This window comes from Cervus canadensis, chromosome 5 (assembly GCF_019320065.1).
Source record: "Cervus canadensis isolate Bull #8, Minnesota chromosome 5, ASM1932006v1, whole genome shotgun sequence".
In the NCBI taxonomy this organism is placed as follows: domain Eukaryota; kingdom Metazoa; phylum Chordata; class Mammalia; order Artiodactyla; family Cervidae; genus Cervus; species Cervus canadensis.
In genome coordinates, this window is record NC_057390.1 from 65,280,121 (window position 1) to 65,304,406 (window position 24,286).

General features: G+C 42.7%; 1 long non-coding RNA gene across 18 annotated transcripts in view; it reads left to right on the forward strand.

Annotated features, from left to right (window-relative positions):
• Positions 1-24,286, forward strand: part of LOC122441882 — a 96,603-nt gene that overhangs the window by 36,142 nt on the left and 36,175 nt on the right. For all 18 annotated transcript variants that reach the window (XR_006269485.1, XR_006269477.1, XR_006269475.1 and 15 more), the window contains 2 exons: positions 8,273-8,421; positions 21,083-21,313. This is a non-coding gene — a long non-coding RNA (uncharacterized LOC122441882). The remainder of the gene's footprint in view (positions 1-8,272; positions 8,422-21,082; positions 21,314-24,286) is intronic.

A 24,286-nucleotide genomic window follows, 5' to 3' on the forward strand; every position in this document is an offset into this window, starting at 1 on the left:
CTAGTTCAGGATTTTACTTTACATATGGGCATCAGTGCTAAGTGGGACGGAGCTCATTCTTATGGAATAGATATGACATTATAAATTTTCTACTTTGCCTGTGAAATCCCTCTTCTTTTATAGCTCATGGGCAGTCCAGACTACAATAATTTTTTTCACCCCTTCAGTGAAGATAAACCCATGTTCTGGGCAGGGCAGTCTTGCAGGTGAAGACTCATTTAAATCTGCTAGGGTGGGTGACTGAGTGCAAAGGACATAGCTGGAAAGGGAAGCCAGTTACTCCCTCTGAATATTATTCTCAGCCAGGATAGGAAAAGACCACTTGAAGCAGATAGAAGTCACTAAGACTCCTGATTCAGGCCTTTTGAGACCCTGGTATATATGTCTTTACTGTCATCAGTGAGATCTTTGTTTGGCTGGCCTTATTAACTCAGTTGGCTGAGCTAATCATAAACTAGATGGAAAGGCTCAGTGTTGAACCTTCCCTTAAGTTTGGTGTTCTCTGAACAGCAACAGATAGTATCCTCCACCCACAAAGCCCCACCTTAGAGGCCTTGAAGGCCTGTTGTCACTTGTCCATTTCTGCCACGTCCTGTGAAAGACCATGGTTTTAACTGTGAAGATCAGGGAGTGAGTTCACTTGCAGGAAGGGGGAAAGGGCTTGTAATGGACATTTAGAGATCTTAAATAGAGTCAGTCATTTGGTCAGTCTGTCAGTTCAGTTCAGTCACTCAGTTGTGTCCGACTCTTTGCAACCCCATGTATTGCAGCATGCCAGGCCTCCCTGTCCATCACCAACTCCCGGAGTTTACCCAAACTCATGTCCATCGAGTCGGTGATGCCATCCAGCCATCTCATCCTCTGTCATCCCCTTCTCCTCCTGCCCCAAACCCTCCCAGCATCAGGGTCTTCTCCAATGAGTCAGCTCTTCGCATGAGGTGGCCAAAGTATTGGAGTTTCAGCTTCAACATCAGTCCTTCCAATGAACATCCAGGACTGATCTCCTTTAGGATGGACTGGTTGGATCTCCTTGCAGTCCAAGGGACTCTCAAGAGTCTTCTCCAACATCACAGTTCAAAAGCATCAATTCTTCAGCGTTCAGCTTTGTTCACAGTCCAGCTCTCACATCCATACATGACCACTGGAAAAACCATAGCCTTGACTAGACGAACCTTTGCTGGCAAAGTAATGTCTCTGCTTTTTAATATGCTGTCTAGGTTGGTCATAACTTTCCTTCCAAGGAGTAAGCGTCTTTTAATTTCATGGCTGCAGTCACCATCTGCAGTGATTTTGGAGCCCAGAAAAATAAAGTCAGCCACTGTTTTCCCATCTATTTCCCCATCTATTCCCCATGAAGTGATGGGAGCGGATGCCATGGTCTTAGTTTTCTGAATGTTGAGCTTTAAGCCAACTTTTTCACTCTCCTCTTTCACTTTCATCAAGAGGCTTCTTAGTTCCTCTTCACTTTCTGCCATAAGGGTGGTGTCATCTGCATATCTGAGGTTATTGATATTTCTCCCCACATCTTGATTCCAGCTTGTGCTTCTTCCAGCCCAGCATTTCTTATGATGTACTCTGCATATAAGTTAAATAAGCAGGGTGACAATATACTGCCTTGACGTACTCCTTTTCCTATTTGGAACCAGTCTGTTGTTCCATGTCCAGTTGTAACTGTTGCTTCCTGACCTCCATATAGGTCAGTCTATAGGTATTTATAGTTATTAGTTGGTCTGTAATTGCAAAAGGCTTACTTTCCCCAACTAGTCTTTTCCTGTGATGAAGACATTTCCTAAGATTGTTTCCTTGGTCCCTTTCTCTGTTCCCTTCTTAAACTATCCCCGGTTAATGTCATCTATGCTTATCAAAAACTTTCAGATCTCTTATCTCCAACAGAAGTCTCTTTTCTTAGTTCCTGACTCATGATGACCAAACACTGTTGATACCATAACCTGGATGGCTCTTAGGCTTTTTAAACTCTACATGTCCCAAGCCAAATTACATTGTTTATCAAAGCATCCTCTTTTACCTATTCCCTCATTTCTTCTTATGCCTATTCCTTTTCCTTTGTTCCTTGATTTAGGAGCATCGCCATCCAGGGTGATGAGTAAACTTGCTTCTGAATCATTGTTTTGTGCTGGTCCCCCACCAGGAATTTAATAGGCTCTGAGTATAATGTAAGATGTTTAGGATGTGTCTAGATGGTTTGTTTATTTTTTCTTTTCCTTTTCTTAAATTTCTTGCCTGCAAGACATGTATAGTTGAATTCCATAGAGAAGTTAACAGAAAAAATAATTAAAGGTTAATGTGAGGTTTAGATTTGAAGTAAAATGGAAGCTCTGGAAAGGAAGCATCCAAGGGCTACAAACCTTTGAGAGGAGGCGTCGTGGAAGAGGTGAGAGTTGACTAAGGACACCTGAGGTGGGATAGGGACTGGAATACCTCTTTAGAAGCGCGTGCAACGGTGAAGGGATGTGGCTTGTTTCTTGTGCAGGTTGAGTAATCATCACCTCCCCCATGAGCTGCTTCTGCTCGGCACTAATATACCTTGTGCAGTTTGATTCTGTTTGAAAGGTTCTGAGGACTTGAGTATCCTAGTGTAATCTGTTAGTTAGCCTGGAACTGTCTTTTCCTTTAAAATTTTGGCTCAAAGCGTCGTCCTGCAACTTGTGGGAGCTCTGATTCCTTCACCCAGAATTCACCATGTTCCTGGGAACTCTTGTATTTATGGTCACTCTGATTTTGAGTTCTTGCTTCCATTAAATTCGTTCAGATTGTAGATGGTCTTAGTGTCTCAAATTGCTGTTCCTGTTTCCATCCACATTGACTCAGATGGTAGAACTCAGATATCTCCCAGCTCAAAGCCTTTGTTTGTGTGTGTAGCAGACTTTGTTAAAGTTTGGCGTAGTGGAGAGTATTTTACGTTGCCCCAAAGTAAGCAACTTGAATTCTAATACTGGCTCTCCCTGTCCCTTAAAGTGTTTTGTCCACCTTTGCATTAAAGATCCATCACTATTACTGTATGTGGCCTTGGTGTCTCTTACAATCTTCTCTCTCTTTCCTTTGCAAACTGTCCTTACTGTTACTACTAAGCACTGCAGATACTTATTACTCCTATTATGCAAAGCAGTTGAACTCTTAATTCTCTCTCCCAAATTCACCTCGTATAGCCAAGATCCACTAAAGGACTCCACTGAATAAAAAGCTCATCTACTTAGCCACACAAAGGATTTGTAGAACCTCTTATATGTACATTATCTTCTCTCTTTTGGAAGTATTTCTTGTTTTAAATACTACTTCTTAACCCAGAAATGGTTTTGCTTTGAAGGATCTGTGCAGAGGAGGTGTAAGAGAAAAGGGCAACATTGTGAATATAAGCAGGAACCTACATAAAACCTATTGTGGGCAATGAAAGAACTTGTCTAACTGGAAAGAAGAATTCTTGTTAGGGAGTAGTGCTCAGCATAGATTAGGAAGTCCAGAAATGGACCTATGTTCAGTGGGAAAGGATAGTGTTGAGGACAAATATCTAATCATTTAAAAGAAAATGTCTGTCACCTTCTTCTAAAATAAATTCTAGATAAATACTTTTATTTATTTTTATTTCTTGTTATTGAGTTGGCCAAAAAGTTTGTTCATAAACCCAAAAGAACTTTTTGGCCAACCTGATAATTATTTTTAAAAGTAATTTTTATTGTTGATTTGCAGTGTTGTGTTAATCTAAAGATTTTTACATAAAGTGATAAGTGTACTTGAAAATAGTTTTTTTAGTGTGGTACCAAAAGCAGAAACCATAAAGGAAAAAATGTGGTGGATTAGTTTTTTAAAAAATCACAACAAAATACCATAAGCAAAATAAAAAGTAGATGTCAGTTGGTTAAAAAGAGTTTTCAGCATATCTCTAATGTGTGCAAAATTCTTAATTTGTAAACTCTTATAAATTAATAGGAAAAAAACACAAGAAAGTGAGAAAAGTCATAGAAAAATAAGTATAAGTGATTAATAAAGAATATAGAAAAAGGCTGTTTCATTTATAATCCAGAGAACACAAACGGTAATGAGGTATCATTTTTCAATATCAGGCTGTATTTAGACTGATACATTTAAAAGGGAGAAAATATTTATTGCTGGTGAGGGCTGGAGGAAAGAAGAACTTATACTCTGTTGCTGGGAATGAATATTAATACATTTTCTCTAAAGTTCAGTTTGGTGACATGTATCATATTTAAGGTACACATGGTCTTAAACTAGCAATTCAACTTCTAGGTATTCATCCCAGTGGTAAATGTACAGAGATACATACTTGAGGATATTTACTGTTATAGAGTTTATAAAGCAATCAAAATAGCCATTGGTAAGGGACTGGTCAAATCAATTGTGGTATGTCCATACAATGATACATGAAGTAAATCTTTAATTATTGACACAGAAAGATGGCTGTAACAGATGCATGAAAAAATATATAGCATATGAACCTATTTCACTTGAGCTATAGCCATAATTAGGTAGATATATTTTAAAAATCATGCAACACATTAACAGAAATTATCTTTTGTGATTCAGAAAAAAAATAGCCACTTTAAAAAAAATAGGAAATAACGAGTTGAGAGAGTAGCATTGAAACATATACATTACCGTATGTAAAATAGGTAACTAGTGGTAAGCTGCAGTATAACACAGGGAACTCAACCTGGCTCTGTGACAGCCTAGAGGGTGGGGTGGGAGGGTGGGGGGAGGTTCAGAAGAGAGGGGACATAAGTATATTTATGGCTGATTCATGTTGTTTTATGGCAGAGACCAATGCAACATTGTAAAGCAATTATCCTCCAATTAAAAATAAATTTAAAAAATAGAACAATTATAACAATATCTGAAATTAAATAAATAGTAAATAGATTCTGACGAGGGTGATGGATGGGCTGAATCCAGGCAATTTTTTTTTAAAAAACCTTGTTGAGCTAGGTAATGATAGTGGTGATAAAAGAAAGTTTTATAGCGTGAATGTATGAAATGAATGAAGTGAAAAATTAGGTTAGGGAAACAAGTTAGGAAGCTATAGTGGCAGTGCAGGCCTGAAATATGAAATAATAAGGCATCAACTGGGGTAAGCAGTAGGATTATAAGGAAAAGAACTAATCTGAAGGGCACTTCATAGAAGAAACCACTGATCTGATCGTCTCTCAGGCAGGAAGAGGATAAAGAAGAAAAAATAAGTCACTGATAATGCCAAGGTGTCTGTCTACCCTGTGAAGTTGGACAACTACTCATCGTGACAGATATAGGGGTAACTGGAAAGGAGAAGCACTCTTTCTAGAAGAGGAGACAAACTTGTTTCTTGGGGTTGAACTTGAAGGGCTAGAGGTACATCTGAAAGGAAATGTTCTTTAGGCTGGGGATTCCCATTTAAAGAAAAAGTTACATGTAAAAAGAGAGGTAATAGGTGAAAGTGGGGGCTCTAAATTTGATGTCCTTAAATTCTTAGGGATGGGGTGGGTCATACTTGGTTCTCCCTTTGCTGTTAGCGGTCTTGACAGACTCTGGAGAGGAATGTGGCGTTGGTCTCATTTGGAACCTGAGAGCAGATCTTGAGGAGAGGTAGGATTGGGCAGTCATCATCATTATTTTAAAACCTCTCTGCCGTTTACAAAGGCCATTATGTGCAGCAGTTTATTTAACACAATCCTGTATACTATGTGTTATTTTTTTTTTTTTTTACTCCTCTATAGAACTGAAGTTCCGTTAGTAAAATTAGGACTCAAACTAAAGTATGCATGTGTGCTCAGACACTTTACTTGTGTCTGACTCTTTGTGACCTTATGGCTCCTCCTTTCTGTCAGGCTCCTCTGGCATGGGGATTCTCCAGGCAGGAATACTGGAGTGGGTTGCTATACCCTCCTTCAGAAGATCTTCCTGACCTTGGGGTTGAACCCATGGGGGTTGAACCCATGTCTCTTATTTCTCTTGCATTGGCAAACAGGTTCTTTATCACTGGCACCACCTGTAAAGCCCAAACTAAGGTAAGTGAAGTGAAAGTCGCTCAGATGTGTCCAACTCTTTGCGACCCCATGGACTATACGATCCATGAAATTCTCCAGGCCAGAGTCCTGGAGTGGGTAGCCTTTCCCTTCTCCATGGGATCTTGCCAACCTAGGGATCGAACCCAGCTCTCCCGCATTGCAGGTTGATTTTTTACCAACTGAGCTATCATTGAAGCCCAAAGATCTAGTATGTGTTTGCTCACTCATATCTGACTCTTTGCAACCTTTGGATGTAGCCAGCCAGGCTCCTCTTAACCGTGGGATTTTTCAGGCAAGAATACTGGAGTGGGTTGCCATTTCCTCCTCCAGGGGATCTTCCTGACTCAGGGATCAAACCTGCATCTCCTGTGTCTCCTGCATTGCAGGCAGATTCTTTACCCACTGAGCCATAGGATACAGGCCTCAAATTCTGTTTTTCATGTCTTCACTCTCTGTCACTTAGAGATGAATTTTCCAAAGAGGGAAAAACTAGAGCAAAAGCTGTAGCCTGGATATAGCGGTACCTACAATTAAGAGGTGGGAGGAAGATGAAAGCCAGGGAAGACACCATGGCACTCACAGTCACTGCCCTGTCCCCTATCCCTTGTAGGCCCTGACATTCCTCTAACCAGAGAATGTTGAATGTTCCATTGAATTCAAGGGGGAAAAGTCCTAATCTATTCATAAATAGCTTGAAGTATTTTAAGTAAGGTTGGAAAGTTTGGTTACAGCAGAGTTTGTGTGGTAACTTGGTAGTTCATGAGATTCTGGCTTCATTCTTTTGAGAGCATTACAATAAAAGTGTATTTACTTAGACCCATGAAGGAAGCGCTTAACTAGTAACATGAAAAAAGGGTTTCTTTGTGTGTGTGTGACGTCATTAGGTTTGTTTACTTTTGGAATGACATGGTAACTTACTTGTGTATGCACTAGCTGGTAGAGAGCCAAAGAAGACTGGCTTCAATGAGTAGAAAATCAGACATCTCTTAAGTCACTTCAGTTTCCCAATTGACAGTCATATTTATGGGATGAAATTGTTTAACTAAGTGGTCCTGATAGCACAGACACAAAAAGCAGTTGTCTCCTGTCAGAAGTTCTGGGTCACCAGGGTCCACTTTCGAGATGTTCTTGGGCAGTTGACAAACTGCTGTCTGCTAAGAGTCCTGTAGGGCATCCTTGCACCTGAGTGCTTGGAGCATAGTGGGCAGTCATAGTGCTTGGAAACAGTGGGTGATTGAGTGGGTGAGTGAGTGAGAGAGCGATCATGTGAAGGACTGAAGGAATCTTTCACCCAAGGCATGCTGAGTTGTATAAAGCATTCTTCTCACAGCCTCCCATTATTACTTGGCTAGGTGGTTTGGGAACAAGTCTTAAGACTCAAGATTTTGTAGCAGGGAGGGAAGAAGTGGCACCATGGGAAGTTTCTGCTCTGAGCTGGTGTCTCCACAGAGAGGGGACATTTCCAAAGCCAGTGTGCTAGTGTGACTTGAGTCACAGTCACATGATCTCTCCTCCTAAAGAAAATCAGGCTGCTGAGATGGTCTGTGGGGCAAGTGAGAGGCCCACGGAGGTAGGAGAGTTCCTGTTGGCAACCTGGATCTTTCTCAAAGAAGGCAGCTACTTTGTAAGTCGTCTGTAGGAGGCTCTCCACCATCCTTCCTCCTCACTGCTTGGATTCTAAATCAGGAGCCTTTCAGGCTCATCCCTGGTTTTTGCTTACCCAGCCTGGCCCTGCCCTCTGGCTGTGTGCCCCTGGTGATTTTTAGCCTGGCTGGAAATTATGCCCTCTACAAGGTTAAAGCAAATTGGGAGGTTCTGGCTCTGGCTCCAGGGGGGCCGGGGCCTGTCACCTGGCCCTGTCCTGTGTTTCCTGGCATGCTTTCCTGGCCACCTTTTTACCTTTACACAGTCCTCCAAGCCCCTATTTCTGCCTGGGTGAGGATTAAAGCCTGGCTTCTTCAGAGGAACTGTGGGCGCAGGAATGTCAGTACTTTAGAAGTATCTGATGCCAGTCCCTGTGTTGTGATTTAGGAGAATTACCAATTTCATATAGATGCTATCATGTTGAGGGTGGTTGGGAGACAAGGACATGGAGATTTTTCATATTCACAAAAGGATTTACCACTGTTTTTTTTTTTTTTTAAAGCATTAAACCTGCTTTTCAAAATCAGATTTAATTTTCATGCTTTAAATAATGTGCAGTTATTTGCATCAGAAAAAAACTTTGGAGATTTTCTAGACAAATTTCCTTGTTTCAGAAATGAACAAAACTACGGGAGGTCTAGGAATGGTGAAGCGGCGCCTGTGCTTTTGAGTGCTCAGATTATGTGAAAGGAATTGAAGCAGACACTGCGCGAGGGGAAGTCTCAGTCCCTCCTTGAGGAGCATCTCTTGGGCCATTTTTCAGGTAAGGGAGGGGAAAATGTGTTCTTTCCCCTGGAATGCTCTGCTCACATCCCTCAGATTGGGTAATTCCTGCCCCCATTGACTTTTACCTTAGTCTTTTCAGTCTGAACACCAAATGACACGGTAATGTCTTAGTATTTGATATTCTTAAGGCGGGTTTAAATAAGTAAAAACCTTTATTACAGGTTGTGAATGACTGAATGCAACTTTACTAAGTTAGCAAAATGTCATGGAGGATCTTCACAGATCCTGAGTTAATTGGTTGAGTAGATTGATTTATTGTTAAAATTATCCAGTCTGTAATAGGTACTTGTAAAGTCTATGCATTTATCAATTACTTATTAACTGTAGAGTTATGTGATAATTTGATATAAAGTGATAGTGTATGACAGGTATAAGACTAATGCTGTGGGAACTCAGAGAGGAAAGATTATTTTTAGCTTTTGGATCTAGAGAATCAGGGAAGTTTTGTGAAAACCTGTTTGTCTAACACTTGAAACAAACTTGCTTGTACCCTAGTCAGAGGTAGTGTTGATTACAAAGGGAAATCTATTCTCCTCATTCATGTTATTAAAATTTGGAATTAATAGCAACACAGTGTATTTCTTTTCACTGTTTCTTTGCTAATCTCTAAAAGTTTTCCAAAGAACAGACCTTTGGTAAATAAGAGGAGTCCACTCTCTTTTATTAGATAGTATCTCTGCAGCTGGCAGCTGGGGGCAAGGGCGGACTCAGTTAGGGAGGCTGCTCTTTCAAGAAGCTTGTTTGAAGAGAGGAGTGTTAGTGAAGGGGGGACACAGGATCTAGGGAGGTCTATTTATTATTTGAGACCCAAGCATGATCTTGCACTGTGGGGAAAAAGTTAGTAGAGAAGGAGAAGTTGAAGCTAGAAAAGAGAATAACAATTGTTGAGCAAGTCTCCTGGGGAGAAAGGTCTGCTGTATCCAGAGTGCAGGTAGAGGGATTAAACTTGAACTGAACAAAAAAATAATAAAAAATAAAAAGAATAAACTTGAACTGAACAAAAGCCAAGGCTGTCGCTGATTTTAAGTGTATCACCACCGCACCACCATCTATTGCTTTCCTACCTTTTGCTAGCACTCTGTTAAGCACTGTCAAGTCTCATGTGATCAGGGTGAGGGGCATGGTGTCGGGGCGAGGGGTGTGATGGGCAGAATGGTTTGGTAAGATTTTGGAGAGACATTTTCCTTCTGTTGGGCTAGGTGTTCTCTGGGCAGCAGAAATTGAGGTCATCTGCCAGGAGCAGGTGGGAGAGTGGGGATAGCAGCATGGTTTTTAAAAGCTGTCATGCTCATGGAGTGATCAGAAGACACGTGGGAGGATAACTGAACAGTGCTGAAGACCCAACTGATACTGGAAGCAGCAACTTTCTGGAGGGAGTAGCCCTCATGACTAATGATTGCTTTAGCGGTGCCCACTCAGCAACTTGGGGGTTAAAGCAGAGTATATTCATATTCAGATAGGAGCTGTGTTCTGTGGGCAAATGGAAGACTTGGAGTAGAAGGAATCTGGGATATTAGCAGCAGAGTGGTCATCTAGTTGACTAGAGAAAGAAGTGAATCGAGGAGAGGACTGATAGGCAGCCAAGTGATGAGGGAGGTGGGTATCGGGAGTCTGGAAACCTCAGTGGAGTTGAAGAAGCAGCTGTAGGTGAGATGAGGAGAGGTCCTTTGTATAGGAGAACATAGGAGATCGTCAGCAGGCAGGTCTGACTTGAAGTGGAAAGGCAGACTGATCAAGGAGGCAAAGTCCTTGATGAGCGAGAGGTTATTAACTTACAGCAATGAGGAGGAGGAGCATAGTAGTTTGGTATAGACCTCGGCCAAGGGAGGGTTTTTATTTTTGTTTTTTTTTTAAGGTTATAGGAATAAAACAGCACTGAGACAGACCATCTGTTTCTCCTTTGGAAACCACTGGGTACTGAAGGATGATTTTATGGCAGAATCCTTATTGTCCAGAAACCAAGTTCCTTAAGGAGTGTCAGGTTTCAACCAAGGAAAAGATGTCTAGAAGCATCTTTAGTCCTGCCTTCTGCACAGCTGGTTGAATACCATAGAGTTTTAGCACTGGGGAGGCAGGCAGTTCTGGCCAAATGGGACAACCTCCACAGAGTACTGGGTCTGTAGGCAGAGTTTGCAGCAACAAGGACTAAGTACTCTTGCAGGGAAAATCCCATTTGGCCACTAGGGTTTTCTTTCTTTTTCCCCACTGGGGCTTTTTAACTGTTCAGGATCAGAGTGGGGCCAATGCTTATCTTCTGTGTAAGGCTGACGGGAAACTTTAACAGTTTCTTGCTTTGAAATACTAGGAGTTATTGGACTCTTGAGCTTTCTATTCATGTCGGGTTTGGAATGTATTTTTTCCCTCCGCAGTGACAGCAAATAATGCCCTAAAGCCCACAATTTGAAAGGGTCTGGAAATACTCAGATTATTGTTTATAAAGATGTTTTTGGATTTTCAGTGGCTCAGGATTTCTTTGACATTGTTAGTACATTACTCAAACATTTAAGAAAGAAGCCTCCTAATAGATGAAAACGAGCAATCAAGTAAAATTTTCACATTTCTTTTGCTTTTTTCTTGATTAATATACACCACCACCACGGCTGTAAAACCAGATATGAACAGCTCAGAAAATGATTGCTTACTCAGCCATTTCACCACAGGAACCTGCTAAGCACAGCTCTGTGGTCCCCAGCAGAAGAGGCTGTGTGGCTGAGAGCTTCAAGTGCATTGCACCCATGATGGTACTTTATAAATTGTTCATAATTGCTTTTGCCACATAAAAATGAGAAACTGCTGTGTGACATAGCCAACATAAACAAAGATAGGAGACAGTCAACAGACTGGGAGAAGATTTTTGGGATGTATGTGATAGTGGATTAATTTCTGTAATACATAAAGGGTTTCTAAAAATCAGTAACGATAAGACAACAGACTGTAGAAAATGGGCAAAGAATACAAGTAGACAAGTCACAGCGGGGCAAACTAAATTTCATTTAAAGAAGTGCTTATTCTTAGCACAGTGTTCTCTGGATGAGAATGTTCATTGCATTGGTAAATATCCATGAGTAGGGATTGTGAAATGCTGTGTGGCCATGAAAACATTACAATAGCTTCTGTATCAGTGAAAAAAGCAAGTATACCCCACAGGACTGTGAAAATAGGGGTCAGTGAAAGTAGGGGTCCAGAGTTTTCTGGGGATAATTCCAGCTTTGTTTTTAGTTGATACATTTTATTAAATTTGTCACAAAATGTGACTTTTATACCAGTGTAAGGCCTGAATGTAAATAAATTAATATCTACCCCCCTAAAAAAGAAAAAAGCAAGTACAGAGCAATATGACCAGAATGTTGCTATTTATGTTTTTATTTTTTAAAAGGTCTGTTTACTTATTTTGCTTTTTGGCTGTGGTGGGTCTGTTTGCAGCACACAGGTTTCCTTGAGTTGCAGCGAGCAGGCCGCTCTTGATTGCAGTGCGTGGACTTCTCATTGTGGTACATGGGCTCTAGGCGTGTGGGCTCAATAGTTGCAGTGTATGGGCTCAACGGTTGTAGCTCTTAGGCTTAGTTGCCCCACAGTATGTGGGATCATCCCAAACCAGGGTTTGAATCAGTATCCCTTGCATTGCAAAGTGGATTCTTAACCACTGGACTGCCAGGGAAGACCCCTACTTATTTATTTATTTTTTTAATGTTTTCATTTATTTGATTTGGAATGTATTCATCTTGTCTTAAGTTTTATTAGAGGATTCATTTAGGTTGAACAATATTTAAGGCTGTCTTCTTTTTTTAAAACTGTATTTATTTATTTATTTTTGGCTTTGCTGAGTCTTCATTGCTCCACATGGGCTATTCTTTGTTGAGGGACATGGGCTTCTCAATGTGATGGCTTCTCTAGTTGCTCAGTTGAGTCCGACTCTATGCGACCCCATGGACTGCAGCAGGCCAGGCTTTCCTGTCCTTCACCATCTCCTGGAGCTTGCTCAAACTCATGTCCATTGAGTTGGTGATGCCATCAAACCATCTCATCCTCTGTCATCCCCTTCTCCTGTCCTCAATCTTTCCCAGCATCCAGGTCTTTTCTAATGAATTGGCTCTTTGCATCAGGTGGCCAAAATACTGGAGCTTCAGTTCAGCATTAGTCCTTCCAATGAGGGTTGATTTCCTTTTGGATTGACTAATTTGATCTCCTTGCTGTCCATGGGACTCTCAAGAGTCTTCTCCAACACCACAGTTCAAAAGCATCAGTTCTTCAGCACTCAGCTTTCTTTATGGTCCAGCTCTCACATCCGTACATGACTACTGGAAAAACCATAGCTTTGACTAGACGGACCTTTGTTGGCAAAGTAATGTCTCTGCATGTTAATATGCTGTCTAGGTTTGTCATAGCTTTCTTCCAAGAAGCAAGTGTCTTTTTAATTTCATGGCTGCAGTCACCATCTGCAGTGATTTCAGAGCCCATGAAGGGGAAAAAAAAGCATTAGCTGCTGGGAATTTGTAAAAATTATGGGAGGGTATTGGATAGGGGAGTCCAGGCAGCTTTTATAAGGACATGGACAGGGTGGTTGCAGCTGACATATGATTGCTGTAGTGCTGTGTAACTCGTAGAATGTTTGACAGTGATCCACTCCCTACCTGAAGATCTTTTCTATGGAGGTCTATTGGTTGGATGCTCCAGGAACTATCCTGATACTCCCCTTCCTGCCCAGTGGAAGCCGTTTTCAATTCAGACTCCAGAAGGGAAGCAAAACTTCCCAACAAAGGGCTGGTCATTCCTTTTCTTTCATGTAATTTACACAGACTCTGAGGACACTTCTCAAAGCCAAAGAGAGCTGTGGCCTTCACAGCCCTGCCAGCACTGAGTAGGGAATGAAGGGAGGAGAAGGAGAAGTTTTTCACAAGGTGTGAGACTTGAAGACTGCTCTGAGCAAGTACCTCAACGAATATTAAGACTCCAGTGAGTGCCCTAAAGATGCCAAGGTCTCCATGTAGCTGGATTGGGAACAGGGCAGATCCAGCCAGTGCCACACTAAATAAGCACTCTTGCTCATTCCTCAGGAAGAAAGACCCAGTTGATGGAAGAACCTGTTGTTTCTTCTTAACATCCACTTAATTACAAACTTTGAGGACAGTAGAGATCGTGGGCTTTGACTGCCCAGCATCATTCTCCCTTCTTAGATAAGAGCACCTTGATTTTCCTTTGAGGGATCACCTCCTTCTTATTCTCAGATCACTTATGGTGGAGTTAAGTCCATTCTTTGGCTCTAGGTGGAGGACACCTAACTGTGCCAGTCAGAGAATGGCATGGTCTCAAAATTCAGACCAGTTGGGACTCTGGATTTTCATTGAAACTGTTAAATGAATTCTCATTTCTTTTCCAACTAGGTTGCTAAGCCTCTAGAATGTATGTAATCCTGAGGTTGTTGGTGACCATCTTGCTACCTCGGGGGGGAAATTCTGAAGACAACACAGGTGAAAGCTGAGCTGTGAGATTGAGTAACGGAGACTAATGACATCTTTTGAGCACCAGAGATCTAATCATGCCTGAAGCTAGTCTAAGTCTGGATGTCTCATTTACATGGGTCTAGACTTCCCCCTACCCCCTTTTTTTTTCATTTTGAAAGTTTGATTTTGATTTTTGACACCTGTAGCCAGTTGAGTCTTAATTTGTGTTATGAATTATGTATAGTTCTCATTGTAAAGTGTGGTTTGGTTTTTCTTAACATGACCTTTTGTCTTACAGTGCTAAATTTTTAGTTTGCTATGTGAATCAAGTGAGACCATAAGGAACCTAGCATTATCTTCTCTATATGGAAAAAACAGGAAGGAGGGAGGAAATGGGAAGATGGGATGCTGAATTTAAAGAACCCTGAAGTCCCTGCTGCTAAGTTGCTTCAGTCGTGTCCGACTCTGTGCAGCCGCATAGACAGAAGCCTTCCAGGCAAGAACACTGGAGTGGGTTGCCATTTCCTTCTCCAATGCATGAAAGTGAAAAGTGAAAGTGAAATCACTCAGTTGTGTCCGACTCATAGCGACCCCATGGACAGCAGCCTACCAGGCTCCTCCATCCTTGGGATTTTCCAGGCAAGAGTACTGGAGTAGGGTGCCAGTGCCTTCTCCGTGAAGTCCCTAGGTACCTAGGAACCCTCAGGCCCTATCTGGTCCTTCTGTTCTAAGTGACCCTAGTGTTCTATGCTTTTCCCTTATAATACATCATCATAGTTAGTAATGATGTGTAATATTTTGATTAATCATGTAATAGTTTGATTAATGTCTCTGTCTCCCTCATTGACCTGGTAGTTCCATGAAGGCAACGATTTTACTAAAGGTTTTATCCCCAAACAACTAGTCCAGCATATGGCATTCAGCAAATGTTTATGGAATGAATTGCCATGAATAGTTATACGGATTGGACTGATCCTCCTTGATTATTGGGGTTAGGATTGTGGCAGAATTGGCAAAAGCAGGGAAAGCTGTCCCTATCCCCTTTGTATTTCCTACACTACCCACACCCCCAACACACAGAGGATTTTTGTCTTTTTTTTTTTTTTTTTAATATTTATTTATTTTATTTATTTATTTGGCTGTTCCCAGCCTTAGCTGCAGCATGTGGGATCAAGTTCCCTGACCAGGGATTGAACCCTGGCCCCCTGCATTGGGAGCACAGAGTCTTAGCCTCTAGACCACCAGGGAAGTCCCGGATTTTTGTCTTAAATGAGATAGTTAATTTCAATTTGGTTGGGAAAGCCTTTATCAAACCTTTAGTGCTTATGTTGTTATTAGAGCATTTTACTGAGGAATTAAATAGTGTGGTGGTTGACTTAATCAGTGGAAAGCCTTGCAGAGGAGTGGGTCAGATCTGTGTGATTAACAAGCAGTCTTGCTTGCTCCTTTGTCTTTATGAAATCATCTATTTAACTGGGATAGTCCACCCTCACTCAGGTTTGCCCAGAAATGTGTTGGAGACTGTAGGAAGGCCCAGGCAGTCAATGAGGAAGTTGGGGATGTTGGAGACTTGACTGTCTTAACCAGAAACAAATGCAGTAAAAGGTGGCCCTGGGAGGAGGGGACGGGTATCCTGAAGCTCACTCCTTCCTCCCTCCCCTCTGGACCGGGCCCAGCAGGAGCTCCAGGGCACGGTCCCACCCCCTGCCTCGCCACACAAAGCCTCCCCCTCCCAGCCGAGGCTGCGTTTCTTCCCTTCCCCCAGCCTGCTTTCCCTGAGATGAGGAGAGTGTTTCCCAAGGCCCATGTGACTTCTACTGGCAAGTGACGACTACAGACGGTTTACCAGTCAGTAAAACTGCCTTTTGTGCTGTAATAATCCTTTTCCTGTTTAAAACTCGGGGGATTTTCTACTGTTGCCAGTACTTTTTCAAGTCAGCAATTACAGTGTGGATTATGTAATGGCTAGGTATTAAAAATAGAAAAGACCAGAGTTTGCATCTATTTTAACCAAGTGAAAACAGAGCAGAGGGAGGGGAAAGGAGGAGGGGGAGAGATCAGAGGAGGAGGGGGACAGAAATTACACGACAGGAAGCAATGAGAGCTCATCACGTGACCAGACAGTCCACAGTTTACTCTGCCCTTCTGCCTTTTCTTGGCCTGGGTCCGCACTCCTGTTCAAGGCCTCCTCCAGGGAGGGGACCCTGCAGAGAATTCTGAGGACTCAGGACCCTCTTGGGTATTTCTCAGCTGAGCCTTGGGGTGTTTGCCTGCCTCTGACAAGCAAAGTGACCAAGAGGGGGAGGGATTGAATTTGGTGTTCTCTTCCAACCGCACCCCTGCCCCCAAGTCCAGGACTCCTGTGTCTTGATTTCCTTGGTCTTAGAGCTCTGCTTGTTTCTCTTGTTGCAGTGTTAGCATCATGGTATGGTTTATGGAGGAGTCTTGAGCATCCCAGGTCTCTATCAGTCCCACTCGCCAAAGCCACCCACCCATATATATATAAATATATATATTTATATATAAATATATAATGTAATCAAAACCCCTATATTCACTATGAAAAATGACTTCAGACCCTCCAGCCCTCCTGCTTCCCCACCCCAACTCCTCTTCCCACACTGGATTGCTACCTCTAAACCCTTCAGGTGGTGCATAGTAATTCAGAGGCTACCACTGATTTGTTCTTATGTGACTTCTCCTTGCTAATCCCCCACCCCTACCCTGAATCAGGAAATCTTTTTGTTTTCCAAGAGACCTACTGAATTACTTTTAAGTACCTCTAATGGTGAAATTTTCGGTGCCAGGTAGGTCTGGAGCAAGGAGGATATTTTTGGAAGGAGGACTTCTAAGAGTCTGACAGATCACGTCAAAATACACCAGGCTTTCTACTATGTCACCATTTATACAGAGGAACCCACAGAGGGAGGTTTTGAGTTAATCACTACTACATGGTCTTTGAGCCTACATAGAGCCTATCCTGAAAGTATCCTACCTCGTAGGTCTTGGGTGGCAGGGAGTGATGGGTACTTTGAAGAAGCAGCTCACTGTTTCCAAAGAGGGAACCCAGATGTGTTTGGTGGGGTTAGGGAGAGAGACCTAAAAGTCTAGATTGTCAATAGAGTCAGTTGTAGGCATTATTAGAAAGTTACTTCCTCATCATTACTTCTGTCTACTCTTGCACCTGCCCCATCACACTTCATTCTCAGAGCCTTCATCTGCACTGGGGGTGGAAGAGAGTGTCAGCAACTCAGAATAACACTGGTCCCAGCTCCTTCCAACTCCACCCAGCCCTGCCCAAAGTAGAGGGAGTGCAGTGAAAGGAAGAGGGGTCTAATTTGTAAATTTTAGGCATTATTTCATTAGATAGGAAGGGGAACCTGGGGACCTTCCTTAGGGCCTTTCAAATCATAATACCAACCTGGACTGGGAAATGTCCATGGGGTGGCATGTCTTTTGTTGGTTTTTAGGTCTTTGATTCTGGATTCCTGTTCACATTCTCACTAGAGGCTGACTTTGGTAAGGACTGCCAAACATCTGATATGGTCCAGATTTTAATTTTGCAACCCACTGTGTCCATTAATGCACTTGAACATGCCTGATCAAGTTCCTGGCCTTGGGTGTGGTTAGGGTCAGTGCTGCATCAGTCATCTGTTATCTGGACAGGCTGGTCACTCCTGACCAGGCAGTCAGCAGAAGTTGGAGGTTACAGTGAGTATCTGCCTTCCACAACCCATCCCACTCCTGAGATTTTAGCAAGGTAAGGAGTCCACTGAAGAGCCTGCCTTAGGGGCTGCCAGGTGCTTGAGTCAGTCAAGGACTAACTCATTAGCAGGTTCACAAAGGAGCCCTTTCTGCCTAAACTCAACTCTGTGCTGTGGCCTTTTTCCCATTCCCACCCCCATGGATAAGACCATAAGGAGACATCGTAACTTGGCCACAGCACCTGCCCCATCACACTTCATTCTTAGAGACTTCATCTGCACTGGGGGTGGAAGAGAGTGTCAGCAACTCAGAATAACACTAGTCCCAGCTAATTGGGTACACTGGTCATCCCTATCCTTTTTCTGAAAGGGGTCACCTTTTCTCTCATTAAAATACCCAAGGTATTTTCACCCCTCCACACACAAACACACACAGACACGTGTGCACACATAGAGGTGGTGCTTCTAGTGTCTGTTGCTTAAGATAGTGCTAGTTCACAAGCTGGTATGGACTGGGTAACACTTCAGTACAATTTAGTCGCTCAGTCATATCCGACTTTTTGTGACCCCATGGACTGCAGCATGCCAGGCTTCCCTGTCCATCATCAACTCCCGGAGCTTGCTCAAACTCATATCCATTGAGTTGGTGATGCCATCCAACCATCTCATCCTCTGTTGTCCCCTTCTCCTGCCTTCAGTCTTTCCCAGCATCAGGGTCTATTCCAGTGAGTCAGTTCTTTGCATCAGGTGGTCAAAGTATTGGAGCTTCAGCTTCAGCATCAGTCCTTCCAATAAATATTCAGGACTGATTCCCTTTAGGATTGACTGGTTTGATCTCCTTGCCGTCCAAGGGGCTCTCAAGAGTCTTCTCCAACACCACAGTTCAGAAGTATCAATTCTTCAGTGCTCAGCTTTCTTTATGGTTCAACTCTCACACCCATAGCTTTTGATTATATGGACCTTTGTTGGCAAAGTAATGTCTCTGCTTTTTAATACACTGCCTAGGTTTGTCATAGCTTTTCTTCCAAGGAGCAAGTGTCTTTTAATTTCATGGCTGCAGTCACAAGCCAGGGGGAGCGTTTAAATAGATTTAATTTTTATTTATCTGGCTGCATTGACAAATTTGAGACACAGTAGTGCTTCTGTAATATGGGACACTCATATGGGCCACAGAGCAAGGTATAAATGGTGGATCTCTTGCAGTAACTCCATGACCGGGGTCAGAGCTCGACAACTATCTCCCTTTACCGCACATAGTACCACACCCCTCAGACCTCTTCTTGGTCTGATTCTGACGTCAGATTCAGAAATAAGTTTGGGACATGAGCCAAGACAGGCTGAGGGTTGGGCCTCAGGACTCCACCTATTTGTCACAACTCCTCTGGCTGGAAGTACCAGGAGGTGGGAGTGAGGAGAGCTGGTGTAGCACCTGATATGCCTGCAGCCATACCTTGAGCTACTCTGTCATCCAGCAGAATATGGGGGTGGGGGGAGGGAGAGGAGAGAGGGAGGGAGAGGAGGAGAAAGGAGAGAGGGAGAAGTGAGGAGGGGAGGGAAGGGGAAAAGGATGAGGGGCTTGTAGCCAGGGCCTTGGAGCTGGGCAGAGCCAGATTGACAGGGATGTCTCTGTTTCCTTCTGGGACTGAGATTCAAGTGTTTAAGGTTCTAGTCTTGGGAAAATCAGCAGGGGATGTGCTAGCAGCCAGCTTTGGCCTTGGGATAATCTGAGTCCAGGCTGACCAGGGTCGCTAAACACAGAGCCGTGCCAGCCCTTCCTCTGTACCCTCTTTCCTTCCAACCAGACAGACAGGCCTGGGCTCCAGAAACTCTTGTTTTGTCACAAAAAGAAAGGTGAGGAACAACTCACTAGCACTTCCTGCCCTGAGGGGTTTGCATTTTAATTTTTTTTTTTTTTAAGTTTTTGTTTAATTATCTGGCTGCACTGGGTCGTAGTTGTGGCAGGTGGGATAAAGTTCCCTGACCAGGGATCAAACCCAGGGCCCCTGCATTGGGAGCATGGCATCTTAGCCACTGGACCACCAGGGAAGTCCCAGGGGTTTGCATTTTAAAAGGATACTTTCAGAGTATTATTAGTATCACTAAAAATGTTAACTTCTCCTCTAGTCAGTTTTGGTCATTTAAAATTTTTTATAAAAAGTAAAAACCTTAAAATTACTAGCATAAAATTTTCAGTCTTTTTTCCATATATACTGTATTTAATCTTCTTTTCTTCATTCCCAGAATTTTTTTTTTTTTTTGGCCACGATGTGCCCTGTATGGGATCTTAGTTTCTCAACCAGAGATGGAACTTAACACCCCCTGCAGTGGAAGCGTGAAACTTAACCACTGGACTGCCAGGGAAGTCCCTCATGCCTTTTGTTTATGATTAGTTTTGTTAGAGGTCCATTTTCTAATAACCAGCTTTTGTGTTATCTCTATTTTTTTTGTCTTCTATTTCATTGTTTTACTTTTTAATCAGTTTTAAACTAGTTTTGTAGTTGAAAAATAAAGGATCATTTTCATCTTATTAAGAAGGCCAGTTACCCAAAAGAATGGACAAAAGATTAAAAAAGAATTTTATGTGACTTATAAGACCTTATTTAACAGGTAAAATAATGCATTTTAGTGACGGACCTCTGGCCTTGAGTGGGGATGGGAGACATCTTAAAGTGAGTGCCGCCTGGAGGGAAACCTGGATTGCAATCTGGAGGCTGCTGCTCCCATCTGTGATTTAGTTACTGGTATTAGTCAAGGTATAGACCTCTGCTTCCTCCCCTGTAAATCGTGACTAATAAAAAACGGCCCCACCTGTCTTAATCATTCGCTGTATCAATTCAGGTACTGAGTGTGAGGGAGATAAAACACCTGAACTTGCTCTCTTCCCTCTGCCCCTAGTCTGTCTGCTACCGCAGGTGGCAGGGAGGGGTTGTGGGTGAACCCAGCCTCGCCTGGGAGAACTGCCTTACCAGGCTCTGGTGTGTAACCTTAAAGGAACATTATATTGAAGGGAAGGAAAGTATCTTATTCTCTCTTTAGCTCATTGTGCTTGCTCCCTTATCTCTTCTTCAGCTAGGTGTTGTTTTTGATTTTATTTTTAGGTGTTTTATAATTCTTTTTCTGTGGAGAAGTGAGTGGGAGGGATAGGTGTGCTGGAAACAAGCCCAAAGAACTGGGAGTCAGGAACCAGGTGTTCTGTATCTACAGTTCTCAAATGTTTCGGTCTTGGGACCCTTATTATGCTCATAAAAATTACTGAGGACTTTAAATACTTTTATTTATGTGGATTGTAGCTATAGATATTTACCATAGTACAAATATGAAAAAAACTTAAAAACTTAGGCTTTAAAATTAGTTGTTTATTATTTTAAAATAACAGTAACAAATTTTTTACATGTTAGCATACTTCTTATAAAAATATATTTTCTAAAAGAAAAAAGAACAGTTGTATTGTTTATAGTTTTGCAAATCTCTCTCTTTTTTTTTTTCTCTCCAGGCTGCTCCGTGTAGCATGTGGGATCTTAGTTTCTAGACCAGGGATTGAACCCACGCCCCCTTCGTTGGAAGCATCACTGGACCACCAAGGAAGTCCCAGCAAATCTCTTTAATGAATAGCTTAATAGAAGACAGCCGGATTCTCATGCCTGCTTTTGTATTCAATAATATATTGCTTTCCTTGGAGTAGATGAATGAAATTCAGCTTCATGTAGATTCGTATTTGGAAAAAGTAAGAGTATTTTAAGAGTCTTTTCAGATAATTGTGGATATCTTTTAATTTGAAGTCATAATATTTTGATAAAGACCTTTATTTGCTTTACACAGCAGTAAAAATTATATATTATACATTGTGTGTGTGTGGGCTCAGTCACTGACTCATGTCCGACTCTTTTGTGACCCCCTGGACTATAGTCTGCCAGGTTCCTCCGCCCATGTAATTTTCCAGGTAAGAATACTGAAGTGGGTTGCCATTTCCTACTCCGTGGATATGTTTTTTGATATGTCATCAGAATTGGACAGATGGCATTTTCTGAAAGGTTAGTTGCAGTGTGAGATCTGAAACCATATCAGTGAATTTCTCATACTCAGTTATATTAGGGCTTCCTTGTGGCTCAGCGGTAAAGTGAGCTAATGTGGTAAAGTAATGAGCTAAAGGTAAAGTAATGTGGCTCCTGCAGTGCAGGAGACATGAGTTCGATCCCTGGGTCAGGAGGATGCCCTGGAGAAGGAAATGACAGTCCATTCCACTGTTTTGCCTGGAAAATCCCATGGACAGAGGAGCCTGGCAGGCTACAGTTCATAGGATCACAAAGAGTCAAACACTTCTTGGTGACTAAACAGCAGCTATAGTAAAGTCTGTTGGTCTGTCTTGTGTGTTGAATGGGTCTTTTATTCATGCCTGATTTTCTAACATCATGCATTGGTCATTGGAAAATAATGGCTCAGTGATTTAGGCAAATCTTCTGAATGTAGACACATTTCAGTTCAAAATACCACATTTGTTATTATTACCACTAATTTCATCACCAAGTGTAGATATTGGGAAGCTGTCAAGCTCATTCTTTCAACAGTTTTCACTTGACAGCTCAAATTCTATCGGAAAAAAATACTAGCGGTTTCTTGATTTGACAAGTTCACTTCATTTTTGAGAACCCGTCTTCCAATACCCAAGTCTGAATTATCAAAGTTTGTCAATTGTTCTTTCTAATAAAAATGATGTTCCCCCCCAGAAGCAGGTAGTTTAGCTAGCTATGCAAACAATAACATAAATGCGTCCAGTACTTCAGCCCAAGTGATTTGTGCACAGGCTCATAACAAGATGTGTACTCAAGGGTCATGTTTTAATAAGATTAATAATTATTGCTCCATTATAGACATTCTTAGGTGAAATTGACCTTTTTATTAAAACATAAGTGCTTGGGAATGAAGAATATGACTTTGTTGATTTGTGTTAAGGCCCCAGCAGTTTCATCTCTTGTTGCTTTAGTGTTAGTACAAATGTCAACAAAGTGAACACTACAAAAAAGTCTTGGTATTATTATGGACTCCCCCCGCCCCCACCTCCGCCGCCACCCCGCTGCCCACAGGAGTCCAGAGATCATAATACAATAGCCACTGATCTGTGTGATCATGGGCAGTGATGGCTTGCGGGCTCCAACACCTCAGTCAGCCTTCCTGGGTCTCAGTTTCTTCAACTGCATGAGGGGCCTGGTTGGGTTGTTAGTTTCTCCATACTGTTGGACCCTATTTGCTAGTCCTTGGAGACACTTCTCCCCCAATAGCTGTGCTACAACTCTGTTATCTCTCCCTCTCTCATGTCTGATTTTCTCTCCATAGTTCCCCCTCAGCCCACCTCTTATAGTTGGGTGTCCTTGTTTCATGTGCTCCTTCACTCTCTGGGTGATCTTATCCCTTCCCTGGTCTTTAGCCATCACCTGCAGGCTAACAGCTTCCAAGTCTCTGTCTAGTCCAGCTATCCGTCCTGGGCTCCAGTTCTATGAGTCTAGCTTCCCTTTGTACCTCTTCACCAGTATGCTTATAGGCATGTCACTGGCAGATCTCATCATTTTCCTCCACACATTGCCTTCTCTTCCAGAATAGCCAGTCTTGGTTAATCCTTCATCCACCTAACCACTTAAACCAGAAGCCCAGGAGCTCTTCTCCCGCTTATCCAGTTCCCTTACTTCCATCGTCTAATCACCCAGGCCTGTCGGTTCTGCTCCCTAAGTATTTCCCCAGTCACTCGCTGCTCTCCAGTTCTTCCACTACTGCCTTGGACAGGCCCTCATCATTTCTTAAACTGTTGCAAGAACCCTCTCTCTGGTCCCCTCTCCTCCCTTTCAAACCTATACTCCAGCTTAGGCTGGAAACCATAACAGTTTTTGTTTTCCCATTAAATTCATATTGTGTACTTACGTGTCAGGCATTGTGCCGGATCCTGGGGATACAACATAGAAAAGACACCCAGAAGGCACAGTCCCTTGCCTTCAGCACTCCCAGTATATGAGGGGAGAGAAAATATAGAGGACACAGGAGAGCATGACACAGTGTTAGAGATTGGGGGGTGCTTGGGAACCCCTAGAAGCTTTAATTGAGGGTTAGCTAAGTTCAAGGGCTGGCCAAAGAACAACTTCCTGGAGGAAGCAACACTCAGACTGCACAACTGGGTGGGAATTAGCTAGGAGTGGTGGGAGTGTGGCAGTGAAAAAGCTTTCCTAGTGATTTGATCATCCCAATTTCCCTGCTTAAAGTGCCCTTCTGAGTGTCACCACTGCCTGTAGGATAAAGTTCAAATTCCTTACCATGGAACACAAACTTTGTGGCCTCTTAACCATTACCCTGTATTCGCCCTGAGCTACTTTCAGTTCCCCTAAACCCCGGCTCACTCCCTCACAGTTCTGGCCTTTGCATACAGGGTTCCTCACATCCTCCACCCTTCCCACCCACTCTGAGTTACCTGTGTCAGCTGACTCAGGAGACCTTCCCTGACCTCTCCCGTATAGACACTGTGGCTCCATCGCCTGTGCTCCCCACCTGTGCACACACCTGGACTTTATCTGTCACGTCATTAGAGCCCAGCCGAATGTCTCTGACTCTTGCTCCTACTTGCCAGTGCGAGATCCTAGGTCCTGCCTGGTTCCCACTTGCTCACCCCATGATCATTTTGGGGATCCTCAGGGTGTGTGTTTCCCATGTGCTGATG